Genomic DNA, 15,028 nt, shown 5'->3' with positions numbered 1-15,028 from the left:
TGTGAGATGAGAGATGAACCGAGAGGCTTTCGTCTTTCAGATCACGCATTTCATCCGCCTTTCTCTTTGACGTGTTGTCAGAAAACTCAGGGTTAAGCCCTGAGCTCAGCTGGCCCCACCTGCCCTCGGTCTAGTTTTGGGGTGAGGCCATCGGTACGGTGTCGTGCAAAGAAACGTGTACCTCAAAACCAGATAAGCCCGAGTTCAAACCCTGGCTCTGCCGCTTCCTAGCAAAGGCGGGCAGGGGCCAGCTACGCAACGTATCCTACACTCCCAGATCCGCTTGCTATTTTCTGCAGCTTCCTTATCTGTAAACTGTGACAATGAGAGCCATCTTGAAGGGTCCTTTGAGGATTAAGTTGTGAAGCAAGGTCTTAAAATTTCCTTGCAAAACTGTAGCTCTCACATCCTTCTTCCCCTCTTGTCCTGAATCACCTCTTCCCACTTTTCTTTCAATAAATTCATTATCTGTAATTTTTTAAATTGGAAATCTCTTCAAACCACGTTCGGAAGCAGGAAGGCTACAAATCCATTTATTCATTCAATAACGTTCATTGAGTGTCTTATGTGAAGGAACAGTATAAGTAACAATTCCTATTATTACTAATTCCTATAGTAATAATTCCTATTATAATTCCTTTATAATTCCTATAGTAATTAATTCATTAATACTATAATTATAATACTATAATTCCTATAGTAATTAATACTATAATTATAATACTATAATTCCTATAGTAATTAATTAATATAATTCCTATAGTAATAATTCCTATTATTCCTAATTAATGTTAATTACTCTTTAATAATGGTCTTCACAAAGGCAACCTCATCGATTTCCTAGACTTGGATATACCTCTTTTCATTACCACTGGATCGCCTATCATGATCTTGAGGCTTCAGTTCTCTGCTCCCCAGTGAAGGTCTCCCTTTCCCATATGCATCCTTTGACAGAATTTTTGATCTTGCAGGAATTGAGGGACTCTGGCATGGGGTGGGGCATGTGAGACCATCAAGAACAGTGAAGGGTTTCAGACTTCTACTTGCAAGCTGACTAATCAGTTAGCCTCCTGGTTTCAGGGGTGCTGGCAGGAGACACGAGACTGCTGCATCAGAGACAAAGAACGTTTTGAATCAGGGCACAGCAAACAGCGTGTGTTTCCTGTTCATGTCGGTTCCCCTTGTCCCCAGGTCCCACGGAGCAAATGTCCCGGGTGCATGCCGCACACACAGGGGTTTGCATCACAGCTGAGCAACCCCAGCCTTAGGAAGCCTGAACCTTTGATGATGGACCGCAAGCAAACAAGCCCAACATCTGCCCTGGAGAGAGTCATGATCTTTATTATAATGGACAACGAACCTGCTTTCTACCCTGGAGGGAGATGCTCTGTCTCTGTCTTCCAAGGCTGTTCGCTGTACAAACATCCTTGAAAAGATAATCTGGAACAAAGGCAGTCAGTAGCTCAGCTGACCAGGGGTACAGAAACGTGAGAGGTCCATAGAGAATCATTCCCCAAGACACAGCTCCCGTCCCCCTCCTGGAGAGCTGGCCAATACTGGTCCCTAGAATTCAGATCACCACTGGGCTTTCTAGCATTGGTGGCAGAGGCAGCTAACTTGACATGAATGACCTCTGCACCAGACCACAGGTAAGAGGGGCTCCTAAGAAAGCGTTCCAGCGAATTCCCTGGCGGTCCAGTGGTTAGGGCTCGGCGCTCTTACTGCCGAGGGCCCGGGTTCAATCCCTGGTTGGGGAACTAAGATCCTCTAAGGTCAGCTGACGATGCACGAGGAAAACTGGCAGAGAGCAGGTACGCCCCACCCAGAGGTTTTGCCCAAATACAGAGCCCTTAATAACTTCCCTATTCGTCCCAAATCAGCCCGTATCTGGTCTGGAACTTCAACTCTTCGCTACTCTTAACCTAAATTCATTTTAAGAGTTTGGAAGAATAAGCCGGTTTTGTTACTTTTATGACATTAGAAATCCTATACGTACATTACTTTGGCTTTCTTGAAGCATTAAAAAATTCTTTTAGAATTGCTTTTGGAGTATAACCAGAGAGAAAGTCACCTCTCTGATTATTTCTTCATTCAACAGGTATTTCTGAGGTTCTGCTGTGTGCCGGGCACTGATGGAGGCCTCAGGAATGCACTGCTGAATATGACAGCAAAGGTCTGCCCTGAGAGAGCTTACATTTTAATGAGAGAAACAGAAAATGGGCGAGAAAAGATGATAATTTCAAAGAACCATACATAAAATGAAAGAAACGAAAAGGATGACTTGAGAGAAGGCAGAGGGGTGAGTGCAGGTGTGCTTGAGCTAGGAAGATATTTCTACTCTGACCCGTGTAGGCCTTGATGATACTTTGGCTTTTTCCCCTGCCCATAAACAACCAAAGAACATCTTCATTTCAGGATGAAACTTTCTGGCATTTGAGCAGAGACTTGTGATTTAATTTCCCAAGTTGTTAAATATTTAGTTTCAGATTTCCTTAAGGAATGATTTCTTTTTCAAGGACATTAAAATCCAACTTTGACTATTTCTAACATGAAAACACTAACATGAAAAGTGATGAATTATTGGAAATCAGTGACCTCTCTGTTTACTTGATCAATGCAGTTGGAGAGAGAAAAGCCACAATCACACAGTGGACCCCCAAAAATAGGAATTACGTATGGTAGTTAGAATTCCCTGAGTGTTCGGTGGCAGGAAGTTAAACCAAAGTTGAAAGGAACCACGGACATGCAGTCAAGGTTACAGGGAAGGGTGTCAAGGAAATTAGTTGAGGCACTTCAAGAGTCATTGCTTTTCTCTGGACTCACCCGTTTTTGTCTCTCTAGGAGAAGAAATTTCAGAAAGGAAAGGGAAAGAAGTGAGGAAACAGCGCAGGGGAAATGAACAGCCAGGGCTTCATGACTGGAGGATCAAAGATGAGTTAATACTAGAAGGTCCCAATGCCTAAGAGCCCTGTTGGGGTCTTACTGACAATAACGGCATTAACAAAAGGGATCTCAACAGAAAGAAATTCACTGGTTAGACAGAACTGGAATAGATGCCAGTTCATAATCGTTAGATCCCAGTTCTTCAAGAAGAGGCTAGAAGGCTAGAGACACCACAGAGGGAACTGTCATGCGAGAATAAAGAGTTGCTACTGCAGCTACAGCAGAGGCCAAGGCGAGGGTTTGGGGAAGTCTGAGTGGAGGCTGTCAGCCACTCCACACGGAAACACACAAGAAGGTTTAGGAGAGGATGGAGTGGCGAGTTATGAAGCAAACAATTCTCAGAGTGACGTATCCCCAAGCCAAAGGCTCTCCGGCCTAAAAGCCAAGATTTAAACTTTCTTTGAAGTCTTGGTCATTCTGCAAAAAGAAATATGTAAAACATATACATATTTGTGATCCATATGAAAACAAATCCCATAAATGCTATAAGCCTTCTTCTAATGACTTTAAAAAAAATTCTCTCAAGGCAGGCTAAACTCTGAGATTCTTCTTGCATTATCAAAATATGTTTCCTTGTTATATTTTTGAGAGGTATAAATGTAATTATAAATGTCATTTTTAAAACAGGAAATCACAATATTACCTTGGAATTAATGTCAAGTGGTATGATCTTAGGGTCTTGTTTGTTTGTGGTATAGGATTATGTGAATCTTAAAGAAAAAAAGGTTCATTGTAAGCTAGTAAGTGTGCATTTCATCTTGTACATTTCATCCTTTCATTGGATCAAATTCTGTAAGAAGCTGGCTTTTTGAATATAAGAAAAGGCGACATTCAAAGGACTCAGTACTTGAGATGCAATCTAGGGCTTAAAAATTCACTTACGAAAAAAATGTCTAGCTTTGACAACAGTGACCTTTCCAGGTAGCTAAGCTATCTTCCAGTGGAAATATATTTATTTTGATAATAAATCAAAAACAAGTTTTAATGTCTGATTTATCATCTTTACGGTAAGGATTGCTGGGTTATCCCTTGTTATGTAGTTTCTTTAGCTTGTTCTTATTTAAATCAACATCCACTAGATTCAGGGCTTCGCTCCAAACAATTCTGCCCGTTGTCTACATCTGTTCTTTCCATTACAAATTCCTCCAAGTGACTCTCCCTCATAAATGGATGCAAATATTCCGTTTCACAACTCTATTCATGTTCTTCTTTAGAATACAGATTGGGAAATCGCTCGCTCCTGGGGTGCTGGGCAAAAGGTGTAAGACAAGGGTAGTGTGACTTCCCAGAAGGGAGCTTTGTTGTCTGAGCCACGGCCAGGCAACCTCCGCCCACCATCGACGGCCAAAACATCACGGTCCAAAGAGGGGTGCTCTGCTCGCCCTGCCCGCCCCAGCCTATCAGCATCTAGAAGCAATTCTTTGCATGGGTGCTTCTTCATCAATATCCTGACTGGCGGCTCCGAGGATTAAACTCAGGTCCTTTATGCTCATTAGCCCCCCGGAGTGTTGAACTCCAAAACCTCTATTTTCTCCCCCCCGAGTCTACCCTGTATCTCACAAAACCCTACTTAGCCACTGTGTTACACAGCTTTTCTCATTCTGGGTTAGTAAAAGAAAACAAAACAAAACACCAGACCCTACAACAATTTGATGGAGATGGTAATGATGGAGCATTTGGGGCGGAGTGGGCAGATTCCAAGTTCTTTCAGAGCTGAGGCTTGGGAACCCACTTCCCTTCTTTATCATTAAGACTTCGCATTCTCGTCAGCAGAATCTTGTTGACAATGGCACAAACGATCAACTGGCTGAACGAAAACTGTGTGTTTTGTATGTGTATACGTATGCCCATTAAAAAAAAAAAGACCTCAAAACTTTTCATTCAAAAGTGAATGAAAATCAAGACCAGCGTCTTCTTAATCAAGCAGAATTTCCTGCTTAGTAACCGCATTTAAAAAAAAAAAAAAAAAAAAGACCATCTGGCCTCTCTGCCACTTGAGGGTTTTCGCTTTTCACTTCCTGGCTATCTTTAGCAGAACATTATAATTTCACTTATAAATTCTTTTTACCACGATGCCATTTCCTTCGTGCACTACTTTAAGAAACAGAGAAAAAAACATTGTTCTATCTCCAGGAAAACACTCCTCAGTTCTAAATGGCAGGTTTGAACAGGGAAAAGTATACTTGAGAGAGAAAGATGCAAGTCAAATCATAGTGAAGGCATCGTCTACTCATATTTCTTTAAACATAAATGGCACTGGCAGGGAGCTCTATTCCTCTATAGATGTACAGATATGTATCAATGTAGATCGATATATAGTAATATTTAAAGTCCAAAACCAAAAAGCCACCACTGCCCTGCTTATTTGAGGCGTTCAGTGTCCTTAAGCACTCTTCAAGAAATAAGTCAGAAAGTGGAAGATGCAAACTATTATATATACAGTGGATAAACAACAAGGTCCTACTGTATAGCACTGGGAACTATATTCAGTGTTCTGTGATAAACCATAGTGGAAAAGAATATGAAAAAGAATGTATAGATACACGTATAACAATTGTTGTACAGCAGAAATTAACAGAACACTGTAAATCAACTGTACTTCAATGAAATAAATTAAAAGAAAAAGAAAATGGAATTCACTTCTGCGTGGGAACTAAGATTACAATAAAAGTGCAGGCAAACTTCAATTAATTGAAATTCTCTGGAAATAGAAGAGTTCCGGTTAATTTAATTTTCTGGTTAACTGAACTCCAAATAGAAACCTTATTTTAAAATAAATCCCTGTTGAAGCATTCCTAAAATGCTTGAGTCCACTTTAGTTGCGTAACTACCAACCATATAGTAGATCTAACTGAAAGATTCTTAGGTAATTCCAAATTTTACTGTTCCGTGAGATCACCATTATAAAAAGACCATTTTTTCCCTTTAATCATAAATAGAGAAGATTTAAGAGATCGAGTTGAATGTATATTTGTATCCATGACAATCGATTTTCACATTAATCCAAAATATCGCCTTTTTTTCCTTGGATCTCTTGGAAAAGTATAACATAGGAAACTGACAAAAACTCCTTTTCTACCTGATGTCCAATAAGTATAAAAAATAATTTTTTTAAATTTTTTGAAAAATCTTATTGGAATATAGTTGATTTACAATGTTGTGTTAAAGTGTACAGCAAAGTGAATCAGTTATACATATCCACTCTTCTTTAAAAAAATAATTTTAGGGACCTCCCTGGTGGTCCAGTGGTTAAGACTCCACACTCCCAATGCAGGGGGCCCGGGTTTGATCCCTGGTCAGGAAACTAGATCCCACATGCCACAACTAAAGATCCCGCATGCTGCAACTAAAAGATCCTGCAGGCCGCAACTAAGACCCAGAGTGGCCAAAGAGGTAAATAAATATTTTTAAAAATAATTTTAATATAGTACTTGCAATCAATTTTATTAACACAAATTAAAGACCATGTAAATTCCTTTGATGTATATATTTAACCTCACTGAGAAAGCTCTAGGATTTAGGTTTCATAATGGAACACAATGGCGGCTCAAAACTGGTCCCAAATGGCCTTCCACAGTGTGGTCACCACCAGTCCAGGCCTCACGTGGGCTCCACGGCCCAATTTCCCTCAGAACTTTACACCGTGCCACCTCAAGCTACAAATAATGACACCATATTGAAGCAAATCACTGCCCAACAGAAAGAGACCGCTACCCTTACATCAGGCTTGTTGCCCTTTGGTGAAGATTACCATAGAAGGAATTCCTGCATTGGGTAGATTGGAAAATGCCAGCTAAGATCATCTCCAATTCCAAATACCTTCCACTGTGTGCGGGAAGATAAGACTGGGGCTCCTGTCCCTTCTCCAGTTCCTCCCTCCCCCTCCCCTCTCCTTCTCTCTCGCCCACCTCACACCACGTTTTTTGGGGGGGAAGGGAGGGGTGTTACCATGCACTCATCCTCAAAGCAGCGCTAGGCAAAATCTAAAGTATACTGATATCCTATTATTTGTCAGGAACTCTGTTAGCTACTGGGCACACAGAAGGATTTTTTTTTTTTTTTTTGCTGTACGCGGGCCTCTCACTGTTGTGGCCTCTCCCGTTGTGGAGCACAGGCTCCGGACGCGCAGGCTCAGCGGCCACGGCTCACGGGCCCAGCCGCTCCGCGGCATGTGGGATCTTCCCGGACCCGGGCACGAACCCGTGTCCCCTGCATCGGCAGGCGGACTCTCAACCACTGCGCCACCAGGGAAGCCCAGAGGATTTTTATAAAGATCTCCATAAAGGACCGAATGAAGCTGAAGGGATCAGCCATATCTCACTTACGGACCTACAAATCATCTCCTTACAGCTACTGATGGAACAACGTTGCCAAAATTTAGTGGCAGAATTTTGAAAATGGTACAGTCGTTATACCCTAAAAATAGAAATTTATTGTAAGGCATAAATATACCCATTTATGTATTAATTTTACCAACTAATATATCTTTGGCACAAATATATTGAGTATATACTGAGGATATGTTTATTGAGTATATATATTTTATCAATAGATCTTAATCTAAAACCCAGTGGAGACCTTGCCCATGATCAATGGAGTTTTCTCCTTGCTCATTTTGCCTTCTATGTATACCGTCTTCTCTCAGTATCTTTTCACAAAGTCTTGCCTTGAAGAAGGGTAACAACGCCCCAAACATAGGCATTTTTTTTTTCCTAAAGGCCCCTCAAGGGATACAATAGACCTAAAACCTTGGAGAGTTCTGCAGAGACTTTCTAAACTGGGAGACTCAAAAGCAGTGTTAAGGGACCCGAGGCAATTTGGCTCCAACTTCTGTCACCACAGAGATTTCCAGGTTGACTGGGTTGATATGACGTCCAAGGGTCTGGGCACGTAGCCCCATCGCACTGAGAACCGCCAAACACTCTTCCAGCTCATTTTTAGAAGCAGCGTCAGGAAGTCCTGTAGACTGTTACCAACTAACTCGATGCGAAGTTGCTCTTTCATTAAATACTTAAATGGCTTCCTTAGAAAGGGGCAAAAAGGTCTTATGCTGCATTACTTAGTTAACTATTATACCCTAATAGACGGGGTCCTTGTATTGATTCTTCACCGCACAAAACAAAGAATATCTGTAAAAGGAATTAACTTAAGGGAAATAATATTTATTTGGGGGAGCTGGACACTTCCAGACAATAATAAAGAATGCATTAATATACCTAACACCCAAATGGTTGACTGGTAATGCAATTTCCGTAAGGTTTCCTTTGAGTTTCCTCTTTTCAACCATTCCTTCATATACCCATTGCCGACATTTTTTTTTTTAAATACCAGCAATTTGTGGAATACTTTATATAAATTGTCTCTAATCCCTACCCGATCCCTAAATAGTCGGTATCATTTCCCCCATTCTGCAGATGGTGAAACTGAGGCTCGGAAGTTTCTGATGTACAAATGTAAAGAAAATTTGGATGCTGTAAATTCTGGTAGGGCTTCAACTACTTCTGAACCTTAACAAAAGACGACTAACACTTAAGCATCGGTCGTGCGTCTTCACCAGGAGCCAGTCAGGAATTTCACAAGCTAAGCACTCCCCGGTCTCCCTTAGAAGGACTGACATCTGGATCATATTGGCAAGTCGGTGCTTTAAACATGAGAGAAAATTAGGACAAAAACCTAACACTGAATTACTTCCACGAGTTCACACACCAGTATCTCTCCAAGTACTTTCTTTTTTAATATATAACCAGCTTGTCATCCATCCTTCCTACGCAGTGAACAATGGCTGTGACCTCCCAGTTAGCAAGTTCACAGGAGAAATATATCAGTTATAATTAATGTTTACCGGAATAAATGTAAACATTTAAAAACACACAACTGTTCTAAGCACATGTGATTTCCATTTTATTTTATGAAACACTAAAAATCCACTTGTCCATCCCATTAATTATAACCTGCTCTCAGCCCTGACCTGTACATAATTCCCTCTGACGTAAATTGGAACAAGGTGCTCAGAATGGAAGCAGCCTATACCCCAACCGGGCTACAAAATGTCAAGTTCCCAAACCTCTCAGAAGTGGAACCTGACGTTTTTCTAAGATTAGAGGCAGTTGATGAATTTAAAAAGAGGGCTTAAAAACTCACCACAGTTAAATCCTACAGTAAGTCCTGAAATATCCAAAATAAACAGGACTAAGGGGGCTCTGGGGACACCAAAACCTCACTGAGAAGAGAAGAAACACTCTCTAGTAGGTGGTATTTCTTTGCAGAAAATAATGTACATGCATTCAAGCAGAATTAAGAAGAATGCAACAATAAACTTGGAGGCATGAGGCCCTCTTGAGATCTAAAGGAGTCATGAACGGACCATGCAAAAAATTTCTCCTTCTGCTACATGTGAATGATTGCGTTTACACTGCCTATTCATCCTAAATGTTGAAGGCAAAAAAAAGAGAACGGATTACCCTTCTAATAGTACTTTTCTTGACACAATTATAACATGGATTCATTTATAAAATTCCCCCAAAGCAAAATGCCTGGAAGAGAAGTCTAACCACTAAGAAGCAACATTTGGTAGATCGATCTTCCCAGCCATTTTTCTACACATCTTATCCGCAAAAATGGGATCAGACTTCACATTTGATTTTGCAAGTTGGTACATTAAATATAAAATATTGGGTGGTTTTTCATGTTCAGAGACCCTTCTGATTCCTCAACACTAATCTTAAGTACCTTTTAGTACAACTGAAGTATTACGGCCACTTGCCAAACCAAACAGACCATGTAAACTGAAGATTTAACAATATTAAAATGTGAGCGATTTCTTTCTTCCCATTACAACATGCATTGTAAGCGAGGGAGATATTGCCCCCGGGGAAAGAAAATTCGTTCTTGGTGGCAAAAAATCTTCCTCTTGTGATGGACAAAGCACAGATATACGATATAGTTGTACTATTAAAATTTCATGGAGGGGGCAAGTAGGACAAAAATGTTTTAAAAGGCTCGATGGGGGATCAGTAACGAAAAGAGGTTGTGAAACGCTGTATTACAGCATCAGACTTGTAAATAGGGGCCTTCACATGGCTGGAATTCAAAAGACGAACTTTTCCATTTTAAGTGTCTCACTGTTGAATGAATTCCAGCCCATTTCCGAGTTGGAAAAACCAAGGTTCCAAGAAGCAGATCTTTACAGAGTTGACTTTCTGTGATGCGCCTACGGTCAACTCATGTTACATCTGCCATGTTCTGACTAAAGACTCAGTGGGGTCTGGATTAGGGGGCACATGTTGGGTGAGAAGATGCTTTGAAGACAGATGAACAGATCATCTCTGAAACGCCTAGGAGGCGGGGTGGGGGGTGGAGTCTGCATTTCAACACTTATGAGCTCTTGCTCTGTGCTGCCCTCTTGTGCTGTCTGGGCCTCCAACACGTCTTTTCCCAGCAACCTGAAGACGCCCCAAATTGATGGACCATCTGTCCTCCAGTGTTGCACGGCACCCGCACCCAGAAGGAGGTCACAGAGAGAACGCCCAAAGACACAGATTTCCTTGCAGGAAGAAGCAAGTGTGTCGGGGAGGAAGGAAAAGCCATAGCGTTTCCAAGCTGAAAATCTTCATCACTTTCTGTGGGTGACAGAACGCCAAAAACGGTGGCATTCTGCCCTAATCCCCAGAACCTATGAACGTGAGATATCACTGCCCCGATTGTGTTGTGTTATACAGCACAGTTGACGTTAGGGGAAGATGATTCAGATGGGCCTGACCTGACCACACGGGCCCTTAAAAGCTGAAAGCTTTTTCCACTTGACGGCAGAAGAATTTAGAGATGCTACATGTGCGAAAGACTCAACGTGCCATTGCTGCTTTGAGAATGGATGGCCACGTGAGAAGGAACGTAGGTGGCCCCTAGGAAGAAAGAGTGGACCCCAGTTGACAGCTGTCAAGCAAATGGAGAGTTCATTTCTCCAACTGCAAGAAAATGAATTTTGCCAACAACTGGAGCGAGCTCGGCAGGAGATTCTCCCCCAGGGCCTCCAGATCAGAGCCTAGCATGGCCAACACCTTGATTTCAGCTTCATGAGATCCTGAGCAGAGGACACAGCGAGCCGCCCAGACTTGTGACCAACAGAACCATGAGCCAACAAATGGGTGTGGTAATTTGTTACGCAGCCATTGTAAGCGAATACACCTTCCCTTCGTCTACTCTACAATCATACCAATGGGTGGCATCCTGGCAGTATGTCTCCTAGGTCACAGACCCCGGTCAGTGACATCAGTTCAAATAAAGTTTCCAATCTTGGGACTCTCACTGACCGTCTCAACCCTTCGAGAATCTCCAGTCAATCCTGCCTAAGGGATCAACTGTCCCTTAGGCAAGGGACAGGTGATCCCTGCCCTGATCAACTGTCCCTTAGGAAGATTTTCATCACCTTCCACTTAATGGTCAAGTATCAAGTTCTCGGTGCTCACCCGCCTTCCCACCCTCCACCACCTGGTTTACTGGGGGCTTAGCATCTTCTCCAGCTCACGCATCCATCCGATGTACTGCACTTGAATTGTCTTTTAACTGCTTAGAACTTTTTTCCTACACCTAGAATGTTTCATCTACTTCACTACGTCCCCAATGACTTCATTTTCCTATAACGGGTTGCTCAAAGGATTAAGTCAGAACACTCTTGCACGCCTTCATCTTCCGTAGGAAAACCCGAAGCAGTGATTGTTAAGTCGTATGCCAAGGTACAAAGAGTAAGAAGGGGATTAGGCAACAGACGTGGCTGAACTTGAAGTTTTCTCAGTACAGTCATCCCTCAGTATCCAAGGGGGGTTTGTTCCAGGACCCTGTAGCAAAATCCACAAATGCTCAAGTTCCTTATATAAAATGGCCCATTTTTTGCATATAACTTACCGCACAACCTCCGTATACTTTCAGTCATCTCTAGATTACAGATAATACCGAATACAACGCAAATGCTATGTAAATCGTGGCAAATACAATGTAAATGCTACGTAAATAGTTGCCTGCGAGGCAAATTCAAGTTTTGCTTTTTGGAACTTTCCGGAATTTTCTTTTTTCAGAATATTTTCAATCTGCAGTTGGCTGAACCCACAGATGATGGACGAGTGGATGCCGACAGTGTTTCATCACCTCTTGTACCTGCTGCATGTTTTAAATCTTTCTAGACCTCATTTTCCTCGTTTGTAAAGGAGGAATAGTAACATTTAACTCATAAAGCTGCAAGGAGGAAAAAACAGTGACGGCCCATATAACACAAACTGGATTATGCAAAAAGTGAAATATCACCGTGAAATCAACTTGGGTAATAGCTTGCATAAAATACTTTCAGTTTTTCAGGAGGTAGCTTTGTAAATGATCTCTTTATCTCTTCTATTGTCACAAGAACAAAGTCAGTTAAGCTTCTTTAAGGCAGACTTTAGCCTTGACCATAGACTGTGGTATGATGTGGAAATCATTACATTTGACCTTAGGATGCCGCATTCATTACTCCGACCAATAACAACAGAAGAGTTTTAGGATCAGGAAGAAAGTTCTGCAGTTGTTATATTTGTTAGGATATTTCTGTCGGTTCTCCTGTGAAGTTCAGTAAACCACAAGCCCCCTGAGGACGGTGCCCGTGTTCAATTCATCTTGCACACCTACAAGGTCTGCCGAGAACTATGGCCTCAGGAGGCACTTGACTTATTTATGCACCAAAAGAAATCAGTTAAAAGAGTGAGATTTGGGCTTCCCTGGTGGCGCAGCGGTTGAGAGTCCGCCTGCCGATGCAGGGGACGCGGGTTCGTGCCCCGGTCCGGGAAGATCCCACATGCCGCGGAGCGGCTGGGCCCGTGAGCCATGGCCGCTGAGCCTGCGCGTCCAGAGCCTGTGCTCCGCAACGGGAGAGGCCACAACAGTGAGAGGCCTGTGTACCACAAAAAAAAAAAAAAAAAAAAGAGTGAAATTTAAGCAGAAAACTGCGGTGAGCTCAAAAATTGAATTTTTTCCTGAATTTTCTTATTTACGATGCTAGTCAATATGGGTTTCACTTTCCTTCAAATTAACAGATCTCAATAATTCTATGACAGAACCAAGGAGGGTCATTTGGGGGCGGGGGGGGGTGCAGGAAGTGGGCCAGACCTCCCCCAAGTCTCCATGGTCTTCAGCTTCTGACTTGTGCTCAAATCGGAAAAACTCAAAAACTGTGACATAAGACGGCTGGCATATTTCAAACTGTTTTCCTCCTTTTGCATATCCAGCTCATCACCCAGGAAGTACTTCCCGTGTATTTCTAATGGCCACATCCTGTAGGAGCCATCTAATACCAACTGCTCCTTCGCGGATTGGAACATTGGGAACTCTTACGTCCAGATTTAAGGACACTTGCAGAAGAGCTATTCTTTCTGTAAATCACTTGTCATGAAAATAACAATGGATGCGCTCATTAGTCAAATTAAAGATCATCCTTATCAAATGCAGATAGAGTATAAAGAAGCATTGTTGATAGTTTCTTTTTAAAAATGTGAACTTAATGAATAACTTTGAATTCAGCAGCCAGGGGCAATGAAAAACTCCCAGGACTTTAAATTCACGGCCTTGGCAGACTTCTCAATGGCCTATGTTCAAGATATCCATAGCTTCCCTGACTTAAAAATCTCAAAACCACACAAGGTAGCACTATTATAGTCTAAACACACTTTAGGAAAGATATACTATTTGCTGATTTTTCTGTATTTGCTAACAAGGCAGTGAAGTCTCTCAACAGCTCGGCCTTCAAACAGGTGGCATCATCTGATGCTTTAACGTGTACACTGGCTTAAGGAATGTAACGTGCTTCACAACTGAGCGCTGATTAATCCTACTACCTTTCTAAGCCATGACCCTGGAGTCTGCCAACTTCGGCCGAGGCCAAGTCTAACCTTCTGCTTGTTTTCTGTGGCCTACAAGCTACAAGTGGTCTTTACGTTCTTAGGTGGTTAAAAAAAAAAATCAAAAGAATAATATTTTGTGACCCAGGAAAATGATACGAAATTCAGAGTCGACAGAAAGCTTTTTTGGAGTATTATCACATCCAACTGCTTACCGATTGTTTATGGCCGAGTTGGGTAGTTCTGACAGAGACGGCATGGCCCTCGAAGCCCAGAATATTTACTATCTGGCCTTTACGAATAAGTTTGCTGAACCCTGGCCTAGATTTATGTGGTACGAGAATGGTGCAAACAGCTCAAAACTTTGCCCCCCTAGGAGTTCGCGTCTGTCCATAGATCCTGGAAGTCTCATGACCGAGCTCTGAGCACTACTGCCCTTGTTACCCTTAAACACACACACACACACACACACACACACACACACACACACACACTTTTTCTTAATTTGGGGGGAATAAGGAAGAAAGTAACCAATAGCAGGGTGGTCAACCTCCAGTCTCTATGGTTGTGTGAATATTCTGCGTATACCCTTTAGAGAGACAGAATAGGAGTATTTTAAAATCCGGGAGAAAATCTACCGAACAATTAGCAAGTGGTTCCTGACCTTTTAACCACCACTATCCCCCTTCCCTTGTTTAAGGGGGGGAGGGGTAGTGGTTATCTTTGTTAAAAACAGCTTCACTGAAATATAATACACATATCGCAAACTTAACCACTTAACGTGTACAATTCAGTGGGTTTTAGTGTCTTCACAGATATGCAACCATCACCACTAATTCCAGAACACCGGTATCACCCCAAAAAGAAACGCCCCACCCAGCAGCAGTCACACCCCATTCTCCCCTCCTCCCAGCCGCTGACAACCACTAACCTACTTTCTGTTTCTATAAAATGTGCTTATTCTGCACATCTCATATAAATGCGTCATTCAATATGTGGCCCTTGATGGCTGGCTTCTCTCACTTAGCGTAAGATATTTAAAAACCTCTTCACTTTGAACTTCACAAATCCCCCGGTTTAGAAGTATCTGATGAAAATAATCACTTTTAAGTAATGACTATCCAATTTCCTTTGAGGTTTTTGAAATGAGGAAAGTAGCCCACAAACTTTTCTTACCGGCCAAAGGGACGCCCGTGAGTCTCAACAGCACCACTCAGGGCATCAGG

General features: G+C 42.1%; 1 protein-coding gene across 11 annotated transcripts in view; it reads right to left on the bottom strand.

Annotated features, from left to right (window-relative positions):
• The window catches only part of MID1 (midline 1), a 671,868-nt gene that overhangs the window by 166,571 nt on the left and 490,269 nt on the right, over positions 1-15,028 (bottom strand). The gene's annotated exons all lie outside the window — the stretch shown is intronic.

The sequence above is a fragment of the Tursiops truncatus genome, chromosome X (genome assembly GCF_011762595.2).
Source record: "Tursiops truncatus isolate mTurTru1 chromosome X, mTurTru1.mat.Y, whole genome shotgun sequence".
NCBI lineage: Eukaryota > Metazoa > Chordata > Mammalia > Artiodactyla > Delphinidae > Tursiops > Tursiops truncatus.
This window is presented reverse-complemented; position numbering and strand designations above follow the sequence as displayed.